A 23,046-nucleotide genomic window follows, 5' to 3' on the forward strand; every position below is an offset into this window, starting at 1 on the left:
GAGCACAGAGTCCTGCGTTACCAAGCTGCTCAGGACGAACCTCGACAAATACCACTGCATCTCACTCCAGGCCTTCTTTGCAAAGGCACATTCCACAAGGAGGTGTGCGACCGTCTCATCAGCCCCGCAGCCGCTTCGAGGGCAGCGTGCGGTGATGTTGAGACCTCGAGCTTGCATAAAGGATCTGACGGGGAGTGCCCTTCTCACCACCAGCCAAGCCAGATCTTGGTGCTTGTTTGAGAGTTCTGGTGATGAGGCGTTCTGCCAGATGACACTGACAGTCTGCTCAGGGAACCATCCAACAGGATCCGCCATCTCCTTTTCTCTCAGGGCCCCAAGGACGTTACGCGCTGACCACTGCTTAATCGCCATGTGGTCAAAGGTGTGTTTGCGGAAGAATTTCTCCACAAAGGACAGGTGTTGCGGTACGGTCCAACTACTCTGGCAGTGTGGCCAGACCCATCCTTCACAACACTCGGGACAGGTAGAACCTCGATAAGTAGTGGCACTTTCTGTTAGTGTACCGAGGATCTACACACAGCTTGATGCAGCCGCACACAAAGATGACCATCAGGATGAGGGCGGCGTTGGAAATGTTTTTCCCTCCGTTCTCTGGAGATTTTCTTCACTCACCTGATGAAGAGGCAGTGCTCTGAAAGCTTCTGCTACCAAATAAACCCATTGGACTTTAACCTGGTGTTGTGAGACTTCTTACTGCGCCCACCCCAGTCCAATGCCAGCATCTCCACATCATGCCCAGAATTAGACACAGTCAGTCCGTCAGGGGCCCAACTGGTGATTTATTTCGAGGAGAAAAAAGTTGAGTATCAATTCCTTGCTGGACTCCAGGTTAAAAAAAAAACCAGGCTGTAGGAGGGAAGTACAGAGTAATAGGCCAGAACTGTTTGAGATCTGGCGCCTTGTGAAAACGTGAATGACTCATGCAACATTGAATCCGAACAATAGTGTCCTGTTTCAAACAATCATCTTATCAGTAAACACCTTACAGGTCATGGTTACCTGACCTCCCTTTTCCCAGTGATGTATAGGAGTGGATAGGACCAGCATTTCACTGATTTTATCAGCAGAATTAAGACATTGGGGACGAGACCAACAGGTTTGAAATTCAAGGAAGTTTTTAAAATATATACATATATATATGTTAAAACAAGCTAAGTCTTCAGAAGGATCATAAATTTAAAGAATCCTTTGTAGTTTCTGAAGGCGAATAGACAATAGCAACTTCATTCTACAACAAGACTCCTACTGTAATTTTACTGAATTAGCTGCGCTCAGGTGTGACTTAAATCCATTTTTTGTTACTTTTTTTTAGGGGGTTTAAAAGAAAAGTTCTATGACTTGCCTGAACACAGCGAGAAGCAGGAGTTTGTAATGCAGAGGGGTGAGATTAAGCAGCTGGTTACCTGGGTGCCCGGGAGTGACTGGGAGGAGCTGTGTTCTCTGCTCTGTTGCCGGAGAGAATGTGAGGTGCAGAGGCCGCCTCTCTCGCTACCCGGTGTCCCTGCCACCTCTGTCTGAGACTCCCTCCTCCCTCTGGCACCCTTCATCTGCACTTAACACCAAACACGCAGGACCTGGACGCCACACCGTCACACCCGGCAAGGTAACCAGGCGGGGTGAAAGGAAAACAAGACTGAATAAAGGGGAGGGCTAAGAGGTGGAGAGAGAATGAGCAAAGAAAGAGCTGGGGGGAGGAATGGAGAGAAAATAAAGCATTAAAGGAGGAAGTGGGATGAAGGAGGAATAATGGTGACCCCACATCCACAGGGAAAAAAATCTGTTTTCTAACAGCAGTAAAGGCCCTTTAATCTTTATATAGATAATGTTTACTGCATTATTGCAATCTCACCAATTAGTGGATTCATATCGAGTTAATATAATTTAAATTTCATTTATCAAAATGAATTCTTAGCAGGTGGACACACAGGCAAGGCTGATTTTTTTCTTAATTTCAAAAATATACTTTACTCATAAATAATCTGAAATAAAACATTACAGAAACGACATTTCCAATCATTGCAAAAAGTGAAAAACAGTCATATTTACAATTCACCTAACATCAATATTTTACAGTGCTCAGTTCCCAGACATTACACACATTACAGTACAGTTCTTCATCAAACGAAATACATTCATCACATTTCACGGTGTACTGCTTTTACAGAGTTGCACACAGTTACAGTCTGAGGGTTATTTTTACAGCCACTGGCCCCTAGGTCTGCCTTGGTTGAAAGACTTTAAATGGTGGCCTTTCCCCATTGTGTCTTTGCGGCGTCTGCCCCAAGCTGATATTTATTAGCCATCCCTTAGTTGCCTTTGGGGATGTGGTGTTTCTGCTTGTACTGCAGACAGCAGTTTGATACAACTAGGTGGCTTGGCAGTCCACTTCAAACAGTTCAGAACCAACATAAGCTTATCATAGAATCCCTACTGTGTAGAAGGGGGCCATTTGGCCCATGGAGTCTGCACCAACATAATCCCAAGCAGGTCCTATTCCTAAAACCCACATATTTTCCCTGCTAATCCCTCTAACATACACATCCTGAGACACTAAGGGGTAATTTAGCATGGTCAAGCAATCTAACCTGCACAATTTGTGCTGTGGGAGGAAACTGGAGCACTGGAGAAAACGCACGCAGACACAGGAAGAATGTGTAAACTCTGCTCAGTGACCCAAACCAGGAGTCGAACCTAGACTCCTGGAGCTGTGAAGCAGCAGTGCTAACCACTGTGCTACCATACTGTCTGTAAAAAAACATCTTTCAAACAACTCCTCAACCTTCTCAGCGATAGTGAGGACAATTCCAATTCTGAAGTTACTTTATAAACCTCAACCCCTCATCTCTTCCTAATGCATCTGTACCGACCAGTTAGACAGTTAAATAAGATGGAGGTAGAGGGAAATGGGCCAAATGCGGGCAATTGGGATTAGTTTAGGGGTTTTAAAAAAAGGGCGGCATGGACAAGTTGGGCCGAAGGGCCTGTTTCCATGCTGTAAACCTCTATGACTCTATGATTCTGTGACCTTTTTCCAATAACTGTATATCCTTCCACTAATGGATGACCCAAACTATATACTCTGCTCCATCTGCAGCTTAACTAAAGTCAGATGCCAATTCAACCTTCATTCTGCTGGGAGAGACTTTGGGTGAATGTAAGAATCGAGGGTCAAAATGGATAAGACAGCAAACCTGACATGAGTGTAATGTTGTTTGTTGTTCTTGTCATTGTTATGTTGTTAGATTCTCATGTAAAAGAAGTTGACACATATTAAATGTATTTATTTATTTGTGTTACAAGTAGGCTTACATTAACACTGCAGTGAAGTTAATGTGAAAATCCCGTAGTTGCCACACTCTGGTGCCTGTTCGGATACACTAAGGGAGAATTTAACATGCCCAATGCACCTAACCAGCACGTCTTTCAGACTGTGGGAGGAAACCAGGCACCTGGAGGAAATCCATGCAGACACGGGGAGAATATGCAGACTCCGCATAGACGATGACTCAAGCCAAGAATCGAAACCAGGTCCCTGGCGCTGTGAAGCAGCAGTGCTAACCACTGTGCCATCGTGTCGCCCATTTTACATACTCTGAATCATAATATATTGAAATAATTCTTTGATGTTTGGAACGTTGGAACAGATGATTCTGCAGAAAAGAATAAGCTATGGAACCAAATCAGTGAGTGTGGCAATGCCCTCAGGAAATGCTGCAGCTGGATGTGTGAAAGGAGCTTCTGAAGATGTAACTGAGACGACTCCGAGAGCTGATTAGCTTACAATGAGGGACGTAGTATGCTGGGTCATTGGTAGTTGACGTCTACCATTGCAAAGACATTGACAGAAAATGGGATGCTCTTTGTTCAGAGAATTGCAATGACCTGCAAGGGACAGCTGGGAAGAAGTAAGGAGCAGCAGCAGAGTGATAGGAAAGATCAGAAGGGCAGAGTGTACAGTAAGAGTTGGCAGTGGTCAATCTGATATTAGACACTAGCACTGAAAGTCAAAATTACCCTCCATGGTGTTATTCCATAGATTGACAAAGAACTTGAACTTGGCACATAAACAGACAAAGCTTTAATCTCCTTGTCTATTTTTTGTTTATTCCATTTAACATCTCAGCAACAATGGCCCAGTGTCTAAAGGGTTGCGGGTTCCAAGTATCATTGCAAATCTTATAATGGGAGACATTGTTGGCACAGACGTGTTTAGATTGAAAGAGAGAATGTGATCCTTGATAGCTGTAGCATCATATTGGTTTGATTTGTCTAACTTGTCGTCATTTAGGAGATTAGATTTAATTAGCAAATGTAGTAAGATTTATCTGGGCAGTTAGATAATATGTCATATTAGATTACAGCTATTTCCAATAGACACATCTTCTAGACATCCGATATTTATCTGCCTTGGACTGGATGGAAGCTCTGTGTATCAGTAATACTCCAGAATTTCAATATTAGTTTTGTGAAAGCTGCCTTGCCCTTCTTGACCCATTGAAACATCATTCAGACGAAATGCTAAACTGAGGCAACTGGGAAAAGAGAAAAAAATCCAAGGAATTACTGTGAAGTTGGATATTATTTTTTAAGACTATTTTTGGGCAATATTATGTTATCCTGTAAGGAAGGCTGTGTGTCAGTGCATTTGTGTGTGTGTAAATGATTTAATTAAATTAGGGAAAGGATAATAGAGACAACTTGTCTTGAAGGGTTGAAAGGTTAAAGGGATAAAGGTGCTATTTTCATGCATTGGTAATATGAGGGAGGCCATGGTTAAGTGGATTTATAAGTAATTACATTGGAATTGGAAATTTGCATCAGGAGATAGGTAGGGACTTGTCTTTTGAGCTTTTAAATTTCAAAGAGGAGTAAGGGACTTTTATAAACTACGAAGGTTTCATAACTAAACAAGGGAAAATTATTAAATATTATTTGACCCACAAGGGAAGGTTATGGAAAAACTTGAAAGATTTTTATATTTTGGAAAAGTTGAGTTCAAAGAGGTGTGGAGTTTAATGGAATCAGAGTTGATAGAGATAATGAAGGAAAGATGTTGAGCTGAGTTGTGTTGACACTGTCAACGTGGGAGAGATGTACTGAGACCAGCTCTGTGCAAAGAAAAAGGTGCAAAATCTGAAGCAACTATCCAGAAACCAGGAAAGTCTTTGTTTCAGAAAGCTGAGTTTACTCGGATTTCCACAGCAGAGAAGAGTTTGAGAAGTCATTGAATCACAGAATCATAGGAAAGAATCATAGAATCCTTACAGTGCAGAAGGAGGCCATTTAGTTCATTGAGCTTACACAGACAATAATCCTACCCAGGCCTATCCTAATAACTCCACCCTGCAAATCTCCCTGACACTAAAGAGCAATTTAGTATGGCCAATCTAACTAACCCACGCATCTTTGGACTGTGAGAGGAAACTGGAGCACCCACGCACGGGAAGAACATGCACAATCTGCACAGTCACCCAAGGCTGGTATCAAACCCAAATCCCTGGCACAGTGAGACAGTGGTGCTAACCACTGTACCACCATGCCATCTAACAGTGTGGCACATTTTACTAAAGTGACAGCAGATTTTCCTTGGCTAATTTTACTGGATTTTTAGAATTCTAACTGAGTGGGCTCTTTCGGGGAGGTTTTGTAAAACCCTTTCAACTGTGAAACTTTACTCTTGTATGTTTAAGTTTTCTTTTCTTCTTGTTGAGAAAAAGGAGACAGTGGTGTAGTGGTATTGTTGCTGGTGAAGTAATCTAGGGTAATGCTCTGGGGAACACAGTTCAAATCCTACTTTGGAAGATGGTAAAATGTGAATAGAATAAAAATCTGAAATTAAAAGTCCAATGATGGTCATGAAACCATTATTAGTTGTTGTAAAAACCCATCTGGTTTCACTAATGTCCTTTAGGGAAGGAAATTTGTTGTCCTTACCTAGTTTGACCTACATGTGATTCCACTCACAGCAAAGTGGGAGATGTGTGGGGAAAGTTCTTCACACAGTGGGTGGTGGGTGCCTGGAATGCACAGCCAGGGGAGGTGGTGGAAGCAGGCATGTTAGCAACATTCAAGGTGTCGCTTAATAAATTCGAAAACAGGGGATAGAAACCACATATTGGAGCAGGCTTGGTGGGTTGAGGGGCCTGTTCTTGTGCTGTATTGTTCTTTGTTCTTGTTCTTAACTAGCCTCAGGATGGACAATAAATGCTGGCCCAGGCAGCAACACTCACCTCCCATCAACAATTTTTTGGGATCAGATGGTTTCTCTTCATTTTCAGAATACAGAAGAAAAGGTTATGATCAGTGAGACAGGTTTCTCTCTGGGATTTATCGTGCTCGGGAAATAACATCTGCTGTAGTCATTGCGTTACTTTTTTTTAAAAGACAGCTGTATAGTTCTTCCATTGTCCTAGTCAATCAAAGTCATTAAGCCACAGGTTGTTTGGTCATTAACTCTCACTGTGTTGGAAGAACATTGCTGTACGCAATCTATCTGCTGTGTTTCCCTTCTTTGCAAAAGGGACTGCGTCCAGGCAATGCTAGATTTAGCATAAGCTAAACAAGCTACAGCTTAGGGCCTCACAATCCACAGAGGCCCCACAAAATTTCAGAAGGTTTACAATGAAGAGAACATTTCAGAGCGGATACCAGAAAAGAAAGAAGAAAACACCAGCTTGAAGATCTATGAGAGAGATCAAGCCAGCCAAATGATAAATATGTAATCAGTAAATGCGTTCATTTGAAAATAATTTGTATTTTTCACTTTAAATACCTTGTTATTAAATAATTAAAAGGCATAATTATGTATTTAATTTCTTTTGTGGCAACCCAAGGTCCTGTTTTGGTCGGCACGTTTGTGAGACCTTTTGGTGTGACTTTTTAACAAGGGGCCTCCAAGATTTATGTAGCTTAGGGTCTCACCAAGCCTAAATCCAGCACTGAATCCAGGTGTAAAGTGGGCTGGGACATCCTGGGAATGTGGAGGCCGCAGTATAAATATGAAGCCTATCTTCATTTCTCCTTTTTTGCACATGGACCAATAGGACTTCAGAGAGACAAACCTCATTAAGCCTCATAATGAAACGTGTGAGGAATAGTGGTTAACAGCTTTGTGGTGAACTATCGATTTAACCAATGATTATGGTCAGGCCAGTCCATCATTTCCATCATTTTTAGACAGTGCACAATGCAGTGAGTAGACATAAGTGTGATATGTTTTTAAATATTCATTCACAGGATTTAGAGGTGGCTGGCATTACCCATCCTGAAACTAAGTGGCTTGTTAGGCTATTTCAAAGGGAAGCTAAGAGTTGGCCACATCGCGATGGTGGAAGGGGGTTGGGGGTGAGCCGGGGGGGAGGTGGGTGGTGCCTTACCAAGGCCAGAGCCGGTAAGGGTGACAGACTTCCCATACTAAAGTAAGCGATGTTATAACAACTTAGTAATTCTTTGGTCACCATTACCGAAACTAGCTTTTTAATTCAGGTGGCACAGTGGTTCACACTGCTGCCTCACAGTGCCAAGGACCCAGGTTCAATTCCGGCCTCGGGTCACTGTCTGTGTGGAGTTTGCACATTCTCCTTGTGTCTGCATGGGTTTCCTCCGGGTGCTCTGGTTTCCTCCCACAGTCCAAAGACGTGCAGATTTAGTTGATTGGCCATACTAAATTGCCCTTAGTGTCAGGGGTACTAACGGGGTAAATATGTGGAGTTATGGGGATAGGGCCTGGGTGGGACTGTTGTCAGTGAGGACCCGATGGGCTAAATGGCCTCCTTCTGCACTGTAGGGATTCTATGATTCATTTACTAAACCGATATAATTCACAAGTTACGGTGATGGAATTTGAACTTGTGCCTTCAGATCTTTAGTCCAGGTTTTATAATTACTGATCCAGTAATATAATCATTATGCTACCATACCGCTAATCATTTTCAATTCAATTCAACTTTATTGTCATTGTATTGTGCACAATACAAGTACAACAAAAAGTAAGCTTGCAGGATCCCAAGGTACAAAGAAGAAAGCAAATGCACGTAACCATTATAAAATAATGCCAATAGTCATTAAGTGCATAATTGCATATTGCACAATGCCCATCTCCTGGGAATATGTTAAAGGATATATAGTTCAGCTCGGTAACAGCTCTAAGGAAGAAGCTGTTCATGAGCTGGTCACGTAGGCTCGAATGCATGTGTCGTGCCTCCCAGATGGCAGGAGGGCAAACAGTCTGTGGCTAGGATGGATGAGATCTCTAGTCATGCTAAGAGATCTCCGCAGACAGCGTTTGTGATAAATGTCCTGGATAGCTGGGTGCCAATAATGTATTGGGCAGTTTCGATTACCCACTGCAGAGCTTTCCAGTCAGAAATGGAGCAAGTTTGACAAGCTGCTCTCTATTGTTGAGAGAAGCTGGGGGGAACAGGTTAGCTTCTCTTTAGCCTTCTCAGGAAGTATAGGCGTTGCTGAACTTTCATCACTGGGAGAAGGAGTTGAAGGACCACGAGAGGTCCTCCCTGATGTGAACACCCAGGAATTTGAAGCTGCAGACCCTTTCCATCTCTATCCCATTAATGTAAATCCCTCTGGACTTTCTGATGTTCACAATGAGCTCTTTGGTCTTCTGAGTGTTGAGGGACTGGTTGTTTCCAGCACGTCACATCACCAGATGTTGGACCTCTCTCCTGTATGCTGACTCATTATTATGAATGATCAGGCCTATCACCGTAATGTCGTCCACGAATTTAATGATGATATTGGTGTCGTGGACAGGGACACAGTCATAGAGGGAGTAGAGAACAGGGCTCAGCACACATCCTTGTGGAGCCCCAGTGCTCAGGGTTAGGGTGAGGGAGGTGAGGATATCTAACCTAATAGACCAGGGCCTGTTGGTTAGAATGTCCAGGGTCCAGTTACAGAGGGAGGTGTTGACTCTTAGAGTATTGAGTTTATGGACAAGCTTGATGGGGATGATGGTGTTAAATGCTGAGCTGCAGCCAACGCACAACATTCTAACATTGGTGTCCTTGCCTTCCAAATGGATCAGAGTGTAGTGAAATAGCATCTTCCGTTAACCTGTTTGCACAATAGGCAAACAGGCGTTGGTCAAGGTTTGCAGGGATATTGGCTTTTAGGTGAGCGAATATCCATGAAAATTAAATGTTGCCCTTTTCCATTCATTTTACCCTTCAATATTTTTGCTTTATTAGATTACTTTTCTTTTTCTCTGTCAGTGTTTCACTTTTCCAGGAACAATGAAGAGGACACATGGAATATGGGAAGAGACAGTCTCTGGACTGCAGGAAACAAGCATGAGTTATAAAAACATAAAGAAAGATCAAAAGCCACTCTTCAAAGTTTAAGAGCGGCTTCTGGCTGGCATGGGGCCCTTGTTAATCAGAGTGATCTTCTGAACTAGTTTCAGTCATCCAAGGGTCAGGGAGGAAGTTTTAAGATTTCCTTTTTCCCTAATTGACTTGGGTTTTAACTGGTTTGATTCTACCTTGAATCAGCTCAGCGTAAGTTACCATCCACAATTACCCCCCCAATGTGTAAAGAGTTTCCCTCTCTCACACTGACTTTTGCTCAGACTCAATAGCATTACACCTCAACAAAGACACAAGAAATAGGAGCAGGAGTATGCCATTTAGCTCCTTGAGCCTGCTTTCCTCATTTGATAGGATCACGATTGATGAGATTGCAGCCTAAACTTCACTTTCCTGTCTGCCTCCCTATAATTCTTGATACCCCTCTGTGATGATACTGCGCTGTTGATTTGTATTATGTTTGAGGGGACTGTTTTAACATTCAGTTTTTTTTCTACAGACAGTCAGTATGTCTCAAAGGAATACAGTTCAGATGCTGGGAAAGCAGGATAATTACTTATTTTAGCCATGTAGAGACAGCAATGGGCTTTTGTTTACAAAAGGAAAGATCTTCTGGGTTTTTTGATTAAAAGAATGGAAAGTGGCTTTAGGTATACAGGGTCATGTGATAATGTGGTTAATGGCAGGAGCTAGGTATGTAGCAGAGAGAGAAAAAATAGCTTTCTGTTCTGCTGGGATTGTTTAAAGACAGAAGTCTGTAACTGCTCTGTAAAGTTAACACATCTTATAGCAAGTATGCCTGGGTTTGCTAACTGTATTTAAAATGGACATTTGCGGCTCAGAGGAGTGTTGTTTATTTGGAACTGAAATAGTGATAAGCTGAAACTGGAGTTGTTTCCTTTCAATGTTTAACCATTGTTCAACTGTTAAAAGTTAAGCTGCTTCATTTTGTTAGAGTAATATGTAAACTGTATTATGAATAAAACTTGTTTTGATAAAAGATCCCTAATTTGTCAGTGAAATTACTCATGGAGTGAAGCGTCCTATCCTCAAACTTATGTCAAAATAGGAAAATTGTTGGGGTCTAGTCTGGATTCATGGAATGCCTTGGGGTAACACCTTGTTGATCAAAAATCTATCCAACGCAGCCTTGAATATGCTCAGTGATCCAGATTCCATTGTTCTCTGGGAGAGACAATTCCACAGACTAACAACTCTTTGAGAGAATGTTCTCCTGATCTCAGTTTTAAACAGGAGACACTCTAATTTTTAAGTTCCCACGACAAGGAAAGACGTCATCACCATATCCATTCTGTCAAGCCCTTTCAGGATCTCAGAATTATCACAGGGCAGAAGGAGGCCTTTCAGCCCATTCTGTCTGTGAATGTACAATTCACTTAATGCCATTCCTCTGCCTTATCCCCATCACCCTGCACGGTTTGCAATCTGCCTCCACCACACTCTCAGGCAGTGCAATGCAAACCTTAACCACCCAGTATTTGAAGTAGTGATGTTGCTTTTACTTCTTTCTCCAACAATGTGCTCTCATTTACAATCCTTTCATGAGTGGGAACAGTTTCTCTCTATTGATTCACTCCCCATGCCTCATTATTTTGAATATCTCTATCAGATCCACCCCCCATGACACCCCCCTCCCCCCCCCCCCCACCGACCCCCGAACCTTCTCTTCTCCAAGAAAAATAGTCCCTGTTTCAATAAGATCACCTCTCATTCTTCTAAACTGCAATCGATAAAGACCCAACCCACCTAACCTTTCCTCATAAGATAACCCCTTCATCCCAGGAATCATTCAAATCAATCTCCTCGGAATTGTTTCGAATGCAGTTATATCCTTTTCTCAGGGTTGGTTGGCTCTGTTGCGTGGACTGGTTTGTGATGCAGAGCGACGCCAACAGCGTGGGTTCAATTCCCATACCAGCTGGAGTTGTACATGAAGGCCCCACCTTCTCACCCTTGACCCTGCCTGAGATGTGATGACCCTCAGATTAAATCACCACCAGTCAGAATCATAGAACCCTACAGTGCAGGAAGAGGCCCTTTGGCCCATCGAGTCTGCACCGATCACAATCCCACCCAGGCTCTACCCCTATATCCCTACATATTATACCCACTAATCCCTCTAACCTATGCATCCCTGGACACTACGGGGCAATTTCTTAGCATGGCCAATCAACCTAACTACACACATCTTTGGACTGTGGGAGGAAACCAGAGGAAACCCACACAGACACGAAGAGAATGTGCAAACTCCACGCAGACAGTGACCCGAGCCGGGAATCGAACCCAGGACCCTGGAGCTGTGAAGCAGCAGTGCTAACCGCTATGCTACCGTGCCGCCCAAAGGGGAGAGCAGCCTATGGGCACTTGGGATTGTGGCTTCATTTCACATTCACCCTTTTTTAAAATTAGGAGACTAAAACTATATACAGTAATCAGAAGCACTCCCACTAAGGCCTTGTACAGTGCACCATTTCACTAGTTTTACATTCCATATTAGGTGGCACGGTGGTACACTGAGGGAGAATTTAGCACGCCCAATGCACCCTAACCAGCACGTCTTTCAGACTGTGGGAAGAAACCGGAGCACCCAGAGGAAACCCATGCAGACACAGGGAGAATGTGCAAACTCCACACGGACAGTGACCCAAGCCGGGAATTGAATCTGGGTGACTGGCGCTGTGGGGCAACAGTGCCGCTGTGTCACCCATAAGGTGGTATGAGATGTAAGAAGGAGGGTGGATCAAAATGAAGAACCGTCTCGAGCTAATTGGACAACAGCACTGATCAGAGCCTGTAAGTAGAAGTTCCACATGATTACTTAGGTGGGTATGGTACAGGGGAACCTAAAGTATGGAATAAAAATTTTAAAAATAAAAAGGGGAGAAAATATTTAAGGATAAAATATGTGGAAATAAACAAGCACAACACAATTTTTAAGTTGGATTTGTAATATCATTTTTATAATAAATGGAAAGTAGCATGTACAACATAACACCGTAAAAAGTCAATTATATTGTCTGCTTATGACATTTTCTTCCCACATCCACTTGGGGGCATTGTTGTCAGTTTTATGGTTATCAAAAGATTGTCGAAATCTCTGCCAACATTTATTTTACTAAAGCTTCAGCCTTCAATTTGGAAAGAAAGCTTCATTCAAAACATTGTTGAATAACCAGAGAAAAGTTGTAAAGTACTAGGAAGAATTAAGTCCCGTGGCAACACATCAGCCAATCAGATTCAACTTGCCAAGTTTTTTTTCCCATGGTATAAGTTGTTCTGATCATTTGAAATTTAGTATTCTTGCATTTGTCCTGATGAGCGTGAGAGAACATGTCCTTCCCTTCAGCAAAATTCAGGTGGTGGGTTATCAAAGTGACTAATTATTCCTGTTTTTCTGCGACTTACACTGGGTTACCCTGAGTGTCATTGACAGAAAAACAACACTGAAAACAACAGTTCACGAGGAGGCCCAAGGAATTCATCCATGGGGTATATGTGATCTAGTAAGGACAACATTTATTGCCCGTCACTTTGTTATTGCAAAAATATAATTTATTCATAAAATATCTGAAAGGACATTACAAACATTTCAAAGTGTAATACTATTTTGGGTTCTCTACATACATCACGTTGCAATCTAAAATCATAGAAATCCTACAGTGCAGAAGGAGGCCATTTGGCCCATCGAGTCTGCACTGACAACAATCCCACCCCAGTTTCTATCCCCAGAACCCACACATTTATTCCACTAATCTGTCTCACCTACACATCCTGGAACACCATAGGCAATTTAGCACGGCCAATCAACCTAACCCTCGTATATTTGAACCGCTTCAACACAGCCAAAGAAACATTGCAGACATTTTAAAATTGTCGTTACGAGTGATGCAAAGGTATTAAAGTTGTCTACATAGTTGCTCTCTGAGTTGGTTCAATACAATCGTGATATGTGATATTCATTGTATGCACTCCATGTGAGTAATACAGTCTGAGGGGGTTCTGTGCAATTCCACTTCCCTCTGTTCACTATGGCTGAAATTTTTTAATGATGTGGAGATGCTGGCGTTGGACTGTGATAAACACAGCATGAAGTCTCACAACACCAGATTAAAGTCCAACATGTTTATTTGGTAGCAAAATTTTGCTACCAAATAAATCTGTTGGACTTTAACCTAGTGTTGTGAGACTTCTTACTGTGAAAGGTCTTAGGCAGTGACCTTTCCCCATTGTGCCTCTGTGGCGCCTGCCCTGAGCTTTAGTGCACCCTTCAGCACATCGTCCTGGGCTTTGGAATGTCACTCTGTAACCCTCAATCAGGGACAACTCCTTGTACTGGAAGACCAACACTAACTGCCCTTGAGCAGGTGATGGTGACCCACCTTTTAAAATACAACATGCATTTCAAAGGGAAAGTAATCGTCCAACTAAATTGCTCTTGCTGGAGTCACAATAGATCAGGCTAGGTCACGATAGCAGATATCCTCCCCCAAAGGACACGACTTAACCAGATGGATTTTTACACAATTCATGTCACCATTACTGCTACTAGATTTTTATTCCATATATATTCAATTAATTGAATTCAAATGAGTTAAATTCCGATGATCCTATAAATTCTCCAACTCTTCTGTTGGGACTTGTCTCCGGATGATTAGTCCAGGCCTTGGCATTACTGGTCCAATAATATAACCCAAGCTATTGAAAGTCAAAGAAGACCTGATAAAGTACAGCTAAGGAGTACATTCGGAGCTGCAGTGAAAGAGACTGTGAAAGACTACGGCAGAGTTTTGCTGCCCAGTATGCTGCTTGGGGCTGGAGGAAAGAGATCTGAGTAAGACTGTTCCCTGTAAGTCTTATCTATTTTGTATCATTTAAATTCTACTATATAATGGAGCATAACTTGGGTTAGTTCAATTTTGCTGGACATAAACGCAAGAATAAATTCTCAGATTGGGGTGGCATGGTGGCATAATGGTTAGCACTGCTGCCCCAGGGATGCGGGTTCAATTCCAGCCCTGGGTCACTGTGGAATTTGCACATTCTCCCCGTGTCTGCATGGGTTTCCTCCCCCAGTCCAAAGATATCTGGGTTAGGTTGATTGGCCATGCTGAATTAACCTAGTGTCAGGGGAATTAAGAAGGTCAATATTAGGGGTTACAGGGATAGGGCCTGGGTGGGATTGTGTTCGGTGTAGTCGCAATGGGCTGAATGGCCTCCTTCTTCACTGTAGGGATTCTATTTGATGTTGATCTCACTCTTCCACAATACATGTAGTATCCCTATCTCAAAGTCATTTTGCAAGCAATAGTTTTTTTTTAACTGCTCTAAATTCAGGTTTTCCCCCATGTATTCCCTTCCTGTTCTAAAGCCACTAACTCGCACTGCGGCACAGTTGATACATAGGGTTGCTAACTCTGACTGTTTTTGTTTATAAGCTTCAATACATGACTGACTTCCTCCAATCAACCCACCCATCAAATAGTTTTTCTTTCAGTCTTCATTTCTTTGTTGAACTAATAAAAACAACAAAGGAAATGAAAGAAAATTACTTTCCCAATGTGCCTTTTTTTCAGCTGTGTTTCACATAGCATCGTATAGGAAGGAGATTAATCTTTAATTTCTGGTGGCTCCAGAACAAATCCTGGAAGGCTGGCAATCCTAACATACAGTTCTCTGTGGCCTTCTCTGCTACCTCTTATAAGGGGTCGTTTTGAACACAGCACAATCCACAAAGGACATTCCAGCTCCTAGTCTGTTCTGGTTTGTTCCACACTTGGGAGAGTTGAGTTATTAAAGGGTATTTCAGCTGGTAGACAATGTTTGTGAAGGATGTGCACATTTTTCACAACCTTCAGCAATATTTTGCCGCTGTGTCATTGTGATGTTATTCCCAAATGTGATGCGATCAGATTTTTTGGACGAGGTGGATACGGGCAGGCAGCACCAAAGTAGTCACTTTAAATTGCATTTCCCTACATTGCCACAGTGACTACTGTGGAAGAGCACTTAGCGTTGAAGCCTGGTGAAAGATCTTACATCAATACCGGTTATTTCTTCCTTGAAATCATTGCAGAAACTGGCATTTGCATTTTAACATAGTATAATGATTTCATTCGGGCAATCTTGATAAAGCAGCCCTATTGTGCGCAAACTCTTGGGAATAACATGAACATTAAATACTGGGAAATTGCTTTAGAAATAAAAGACAACTGATTTTTTTCGCCCTCTTTTTGAGAACTTTATTGCAAACGTCATATTGCTAACCCACTGCTGTTTTATTCTCCCATTCTGCTCCGTGATTCCTGCAGTTCCCAATTCCAGCTCCTGTGGGACCCAAATCGCCACGTCTGCACCAAGTGTCAATCAAAGCGCAGGCACGCATGCGTGCTCACTCCCGGCCAAGCCGCGTGTGCGCTTGCGCGGAGGCTGCCCCATCCGGTCTGTGCGCACGCGCGAGTAGCAGCCAACTGCGGTCAGCACTTTGAGTGACAGTTGTTTTAACCAATGGAAGGTGGGAGCTCACCGTGGGCGGGGACGGATCCGACCAATGGGCGTGGATGGAGGGCGGGGCGAGGCGAGGCGCGGAGCGGGCGCTGAGAGCGGGGGAGATGAGGGGGAGAGGTTCCCGTTCATCGTCGGCTGCGGTTCCGCAGGGACTGAGCTGGCTTGGGAGATGGAGACTTCCCCCAGTTTCCGCTGCCTTGTGAAACACAGGGAGGATTAACGGTGAGAGATTAACCCAACTGCTTTCATGAAAAGAGATTTAAACTAGGCTAAAGCTGGAGAGGGGGTGGTGGTGGGAAGAGGTCAGTGAGGGGGTGGGAAGAGGTCAGTGAGGGGGTGGGAAGAGGTCAGTGAGGGGGTGGGGGTGGGAAGAGGTCAGTGAGGGGGTGGGGGTGGGAAGAGGTCAGTGAGGGGGTGGGGGTGGGAAGAGGTCAGTGAGGGGGTGGGGGTGGGAAGAGGTCAGTGAGGGGGTGGGGGTGGGAAGAGGTCAGTGAGGGGGTGGGGGTGGGAAGAGGTCAGTGAGGGGGTGGGGGTGGGAAGAGGTCAGTGAGGGGGTGGGGGTGGGAAGAGGTCAGTGAGGGGGTGGGGGGGAAGAGGTCAGTGAGGGGGTGGGGGGGAAGAGGTCAGTGAGGGGGTGGGGGGGAAGAGGTCAGTGAGGGTCTGGGGCCTTTCCCCTGGGAAGGGAGGGGGGGGGTCAGTGAGGGTCTGGGGCCTTTCCCCTGGGAAGAGGGGGGTGTCAGTGAGGGTCTGGGGCCTTTCCCGTGGGAAGGGGGGGGTGTCAGTGAGGGTCTGGGGCCTTTCCCCTGGGAAGGGGGGGGGTGTCAGTGAGGGTCTGGGGCCTTTCCCCTGGGAAGGGGGGGGGGGGGGTCAGTGAGGGTCTGGGGCCTTTCCCCTGGGAAGGGAGGGGGGGTCAGTGAGGGTCTGGGGCCTTTCCCCTGGGAAGGGAGGGGGGGTCAGTGACGGTCTGGGGCCTTTCCCCTGGGAAGAGGGGACTCAGTAATGGCCTGGGGCCCATCCCCTGGGGGAAGAGTTAGTGGAGGTCTCGGTCTTTCCCCTGAGTTGGGGGGATGTCAGTGGGGGCCTGGGCCTTTCCCCTGGTGGGGTGGTCAGTGAGGGCCTGGGCCCCTTCCCTTGGGGAGGGGACTCAGTAATGGTCTGGGGCCCTTCCCTGGAAAGAGGGGGGGGGAAGGGACGGAGGTGGTAGAGCTTCAGTGAGCATCTGCAGAGAGAGTAGAGGGTTAGTGACAGTCAGGGGAGAGGAGGAAGTCATTGTGGGTTCTAGGCCTTTCCCCATTTGGTGGTGGTCATTGACGATCTGTGGCCTTTCTCCTGGTTCAGGAATAGTGACAAGTTCCTGCTGTTAGTTCCATCCATTACTGTCCCTGGAGCCTTGGAGAAGATATCAGTATTTTATACTCATTTTAAAACAAACTATTCATGTAGATGAATGAGCAATTTGACAATACAGAGGTGTCGACAAAACTTTACACCTGCATGATTATGTAGAAATGAATATTTGCAAGAAATGTGGTTTTGAACTTCCGGTTGTCTTCCCTCAATTACTGCAGTTAACTTTTTTAAATTGTTTGTAACTCTGTGTTAATTATATTCGCTGAATGATGTCTGCCTTGTAGCAATTGGAAGACTGTAATTTGACAGTGTTTATGGTGAGATCATTTAGAGTTTTAGTTTGCACACTGATTATTCCCTGATGTGTCTCAGTTGTTATACTCCCTGCTTTGTCAAACTCTTTCACCACCCCCATCCCCCACTCCCATTTTCCAACCACTGCCTCCCTCCCTTAATTGCCTCTTAAAATAGTGCATTCGCACACTGCTCCTTAGCTTTACTTTGCTCAGCCGTGTCTTAGTATGTGTACAGTATTTTGAGATGTTCCCTGAATTAATATAACTGTAAATTTTTCAATGGTTGGATTCCTCTTAAGATTCAAAGACTCTAACTTACTTGTGAGGTGCCATTGCTACTTATCAAATGATGCTGTTGTTTTCCAGCAGTTAGTAAAAAAAATACACAATCCTTCTATAAAAATATAAAATCCTTGTGTTTCTGAGTTTCGTACAAAATAGCAGCTCACAGGATAGGGTGCATCTTAGTATTAAATAACCACTTGAGTTTGACTTTCAGGATCCCATAGTTTCCGTCTAGGTTTTGTTTTTTTTGTAGTACAGCACAGACTGTGTTCTGTTTCCTGTGGCCAAAATTTGCATTTATGTTTAACACAGGAAAGTACCTCAAGATACCTTACCAGAAGGCAGCAAGCCTGAAATTAATACCAAGTCTTGGAAAGAACATAAGAAATAGGAGCAGGAGTAGGCCATCTAGCCCTTCGAGCCTGCCCCGCCATTCAATAAGATCATGGCTGATCTGTCGTGGCTCAGTTCCACATCCCTGCCCTCTTGGACAGAGGGGTTTAACCAAATCTTGATCTGCTGATTTGATTGCAAATGTTTCAAATGCAGTCACTGTGGACATCTGGGCGAAAGCAATGGCTTTCTGATTTGCTCTCTTGTTGAGATTGCTTGATGATGGTGATTTCTCCATTTGCATCTCCAGAGTTTTTTCCCCGTGTAGTGGGGTTCAACTTGCGTAAGTTGGAAGGTCAAAACACAAGTTATATATGAGAGAGGTAAAAAAAGTACAGAATAAGAATTCCAGTGAGTAAGCTGCCAATTTTAGGGGGAAAGAGGTTATGTAGAAACTAGAAGCAGGAGTAGGCCATTCAGCCCTTTGAACCTGCTCCACCATTCATCTTGATCATGGCTGATCATTGAATTCAGCCTGATTCCACCCACCCATGTCCCTTGATCCCTTTAGCCCCAAGAGCTAGATCTAATTTCGTCTTGAAATCAAACAACAATTTGGCCTCAACTACATTCAGTGGGAGCGAATTCCACACATTCATTATCCTCTGACTGAAAAAATTTCTCTTCACCTCAATCCTAAAAGGTTTATCCCCTTATCCTCAAGCTATAACTTGTAGTTCTCACTCTCCCACCATTGGGAACATTCTTTCTGAATCTATCCGGTCTAACCCTGTTAGAATTTTACAAGTTTTGATGAGATCCCCCTCACTCTTCTAAACTCCAGTGAATATAATCCTAACTCTCCTCATATGACAGACCTGCCATTCAGCAAACACGACGTGGAGATGCTGAGGTTGGACTGCAGTAAACACAATAAGAAGTCTCACAATACCAGGTTAAAGTCCAACAGGTTTATTTGGTAGTAAACGCCGCTAGCTTTCGGAATGCTGTTCCTTCGTCAGGTGACCAGGTGTTGTGAGACTTCTTACTGTATTCAGGAATCAGCCATATAAATCTTTGCTGTATCTCTCTATAAGCAAGGACGTCCCTTCTCTGATAAGGACACCAAAACTGCACACAGTGTGCCAAATGTGGCCTCACCAACTCCCTATACAATTGCAGCAAAAGCTTCCTATCCCTATACTCAAATGCTCACACTATGAAAGCCAACATACCATTTGCCACCTTTATTGCCACAAAACTCTTGAGGTTACAATGATTGATGGGTGGAGGAGGGCATAGCCAAGGAGAGAAATTAACGTGAGATTGTGAATTTTAAAATAGAAGCACGTATGGACCAGGAGCCAGTGTAGGTCATGAACTTGAACAGGCATTGCTGTGGGTTAGAATGCAGGCAGCAGAGTTTAGGATAAGTTCGGTGATATGGAGGAAATAGATTTCTAGACTCTGAGTGTCATTGGGTCTGGGGAGAGCGCTGAAGTATGGTGTTGTGATAGAGGAGCCATGATCTTGAATTGTCTGCTCCTATTGTCTATGTTTCTATATTTGCTTTATACTCGGTAACATTTAATAGATCACATGGCTTTCTTCTAGTTAATGTTGTGAAGTTTTGGGTAACCTTACTTTTTTCGTTTCCTGGTGCACTCGCCCCCACATTTGGGAAAGACAAAACCACCTGATAATTCCATACAGTTGATTCATTTGTGTGTCATCCTCTGCTCAGTGGTGGCATTTATCTCTGATTCGCACTGTGGAGATTAGAGTATATTGGGCTGATACCAGTGCAGTACTAAGGCAGTGCACTGAGATGCTGTCTCAGATAAGATGTTTAGCTGAGTCTGCACCTGCTGTGTTTATAAACAACCCTATAACACTAGAGTGATGCGGAGTTGTTAAGACGTCGAATGTATGACAAAGGATCTTCTGGACACAAAATGTCAGCTCTTTTCTCTCTCACGTGCTGCCAGACCTGCTAAGATTTTACAGCATTTTCTCTTTTGGTATCCGCAACACTATTTTTGAAGAAGAGTAGGGGGAGTTATGCTAGTTGTCAAGATCAACATTTATCTTCCACCTGGTGTATATTTGATGGCTGGTTGTGGTTGTGTGTTTCTTAAATTGTAACAATGACTATGTATCAAAAGTGCTTAACTGGCTATAAAACCAACTGTGATGCAGAGTTGCCGGCGTTAGACGGAGGTAAACACAGTAAGAAGTCTCTCAACACCAGGTTAAAGTCCAAAAAGTTTACTTGGTAGCACATTTGCTACCAAATAAATCTGTTAGACTTTAACCTGGTGTTTTGAGACTTCTTACTGTATAAAACCAACTTCCAGAGGCCAAAATACTGTAATTTGAACTTTTTTTGTTTTTCTGATATCCTGGGAAGTTCCTTGAGGTCAAGGATGTTGGTTTCCTGGGCTCTGAGATGGCCAATGAGTCAATTTCTACATATATTAACTGCATGCTGATTAGTTTTATAGGGGCTTGCTGCTCTCCTGTCCTTATACTAAGTATAGGCCAGTGCGATGGTGTTGGTGAGCACTGCTGCCTCTCGGCGCCAAGGACTTGGGTTCAGTTCTGGCCTTGGGTGACTGGCTATGTGGAGTTTGCACAGTCTCCTCGTGACTGCATCGATTTCTTCAGGGTGCCCTGGTTTCCTCCCCACACTCCAAAAATGTGCAGGTTAGGCTGATTGGCTGTGCTCAACTGCCATTTAGTGTTGGGGTGATTAGTAGGGTAAATACGTGGGGTTACAGGGATAGGGTCTGGGTGGGATTGTTGTCGGTGCAGACTTGATGAACCAAATGGCCTCCTGTTCTATAGAAATTCTATAAGTGGCCACTCTTCATGAAATATGGGCAGGTTGTTTGATCATTATGTGCAGCAAACCCAGTCCTAATCAGGCATTCCCAACTGATGTGGGATGGCTTTGCTTCTTGTATTTCTCTGAGATGAATTATTTGGCTCCACTTCTTGGATCAGTAACTAAGCAATATGGCAGGATATCAAAATCATATTGTGTATTATTATGGTATTTCCTATTGCTCTTCTAACATAGTACTTTGATATTCCATTACTTCCTATGTCAGTATTGTTACTCGCATATGATGTATAAAGCTGTCACTGGTGACAAAAGGTTTTCCCACCTCTAACTTGGGTGCGAAGGCCAATTGTAATGTCCTCCACTTTGTTACTAGAGAGGCGGTGCTCGACAGACTGGAGGGGCTGATTGTGGACAAGTCCCCAGGACCGGATGGAATGCATCCGAGGGTTCTGAAAGAAATGGCGGAGTGGATGCATTGGTGGTTATTTTCCAGACGTCGCTGGATTCCGGGGAAGTGCCGGAAGATTGGAAAACGGCTAATGTTACGCCGTTGTTTAAGAAGGGTGCCAGGCAAAAGGCAGGGAATTATAGGCCGGTTAGTTTAACGTCTGTGGTAGGTAAAATGTTAGAATCCGTCATTAAGGAGGAAATTCCGAGGCATCTTGAAGGCAATTGCTTGATAGAGCAGACGCAGCACGGTTTCATTAAAGGGAAGTCGTGTCTGACAAATTTACTGGAGTTCTATGAAGATGTGTCTAGGGCGGTCGATAGAGGAGAGCCGGTGGATGTGGTCTTTCTGGATTTTCAGAAGGCGTTTGACAAAGTACCTCATAAGAGGTTATTGCAGAAGGTCAGGGGACTTGGAGTTGGGGGTAGGGTGTTAGCGTGGATAGAGGATTGGTTGTCAAATAGGAGGCAGAGAGTGGGGGTCAACGGGTGCTATTCGGATTGGCGGATGGTGACTAGTGGAGTGCCCCAGGGGCCAGTGCTGGGGCCTCAGCTTTTTACCATTTATATAGATGATCTGGAGGAGGGAACCGAGTGTATGGTGTCGAAATTTGCGGATGACACCAAGATTGGGGGAACGGCAAATTGTGCGGAGGGTGTGGAGAGTCTGCAGAAGGATCTAGATAGGCTGGGCGAATGGGCCAGGAAATGGCAAATGGAATTTAATGTTGGCAAGTGTGAGGTGGTCCACATGGTAGGAAGGACTATTACATACGAGGCGAAAAACTGCAGCAGGCGACGGTGCAGAGGGACCTCGGGGTCCTTGTGCATGAGTCGCAAAAACCCAGCTTGCAGGTGCAGCAGGTGGTCAGGAAGGCGAATGGGATACTGGCCTTCATAGCGAAGGGGATTGAATATAAAAGTAGGGAGGTCTTGCTGCAGCTGTATAGGGCATTGGTGAGGCCGCAGCTGGAGTACTGTGTGCAGTTTTGGGCGCCGCACCTGCGCAAAGATATTTTGGCCTTGGAGGGAGTGCAGAGGAGGTTTACTAGGCTGATACCGGAGTTGAGGGGGTTGAACTATGAGGAGAGGCTGAATAAACTAGGCTTGTACTCGTTGGAGTTTAGAAGAATGAGGGGAGATCTCATTGAGACGTATAAGATGATGAATGGGATGGATAGGATAGAGGTGGAGAGACTCTTCCCACTGAAAAAAGACACTAGGACTAGGGGGCACAGCCTCAAGATAAAGGGGGGGCGTTTTAGAACGGAGTTGAGGAGGAACTTCTTCACTCAAAGGGTGGTGAATCTCTGGAATTCTCTACCCATTGAAGTGGTGGAGGCTGCCTCGCTAAATATTTTCAAGAAGCGGGTTGATGGGTTTTTGATAAGAGAGGGGATTAAGGGTTATGGGGAGAGGGCCGGAAAGTGGAACTGAGCCACGACAGATCAGCCATGATCTTATTGAATGGCGGGGCAGGCTCGAAGGGCCAGATGGCCTACTCCTGCTCCTATTTCTTATGTTCTTATGTATTGCCTTCTCTGCTGTTGTGTAGAGTCTTTAAGGTCTACAGCACAGAAAAAGACCCACTGCATCTCTACTGGTCAAAGACAAATCA

The 23,046-nt window shown here is 44.3% G+C and overlaps 1 protein-coding gene across 1 annotated transcript in view; it reads left to right on the forward strand.

Moving 5' to 3' along the window:
* Nucleotides 1-15,974: 15,974 nt before the first annotated feature.
* The window catches only part of slc68a1a (solute carrier family 68 member 1a), a 50,525-nt gene continuing 43,453 nt past the window's right edge, over nucleotides 15,975-23,046 (forward strand). The window contains exon 1 of the mRNA XM_080205896.1: nucleotides 15,975-16,091. The gene's annotated coding sequence lies outside the window, so the exon portion shown is untranslated. The remainder of the gene's footprint in view (nucleotides 16,092-23,046) is intronic.

Source organism: Carcharhinus amblyrhynchos, chromosome 17 (assembly GCF_965287045.1).
Source record: "Carcharhinus amblyrhynchos chromosome 17, sCarAmb.v2.hapA, whole genome shotgun sequence".
Lineage (NCBI taxonomy): Eukaryota > Metazoa > Chordata > Chondrichthyes > Carcharhiniformes > Carcharhinidae > Carcharhinus > Carcharhinus amblyrhynchos.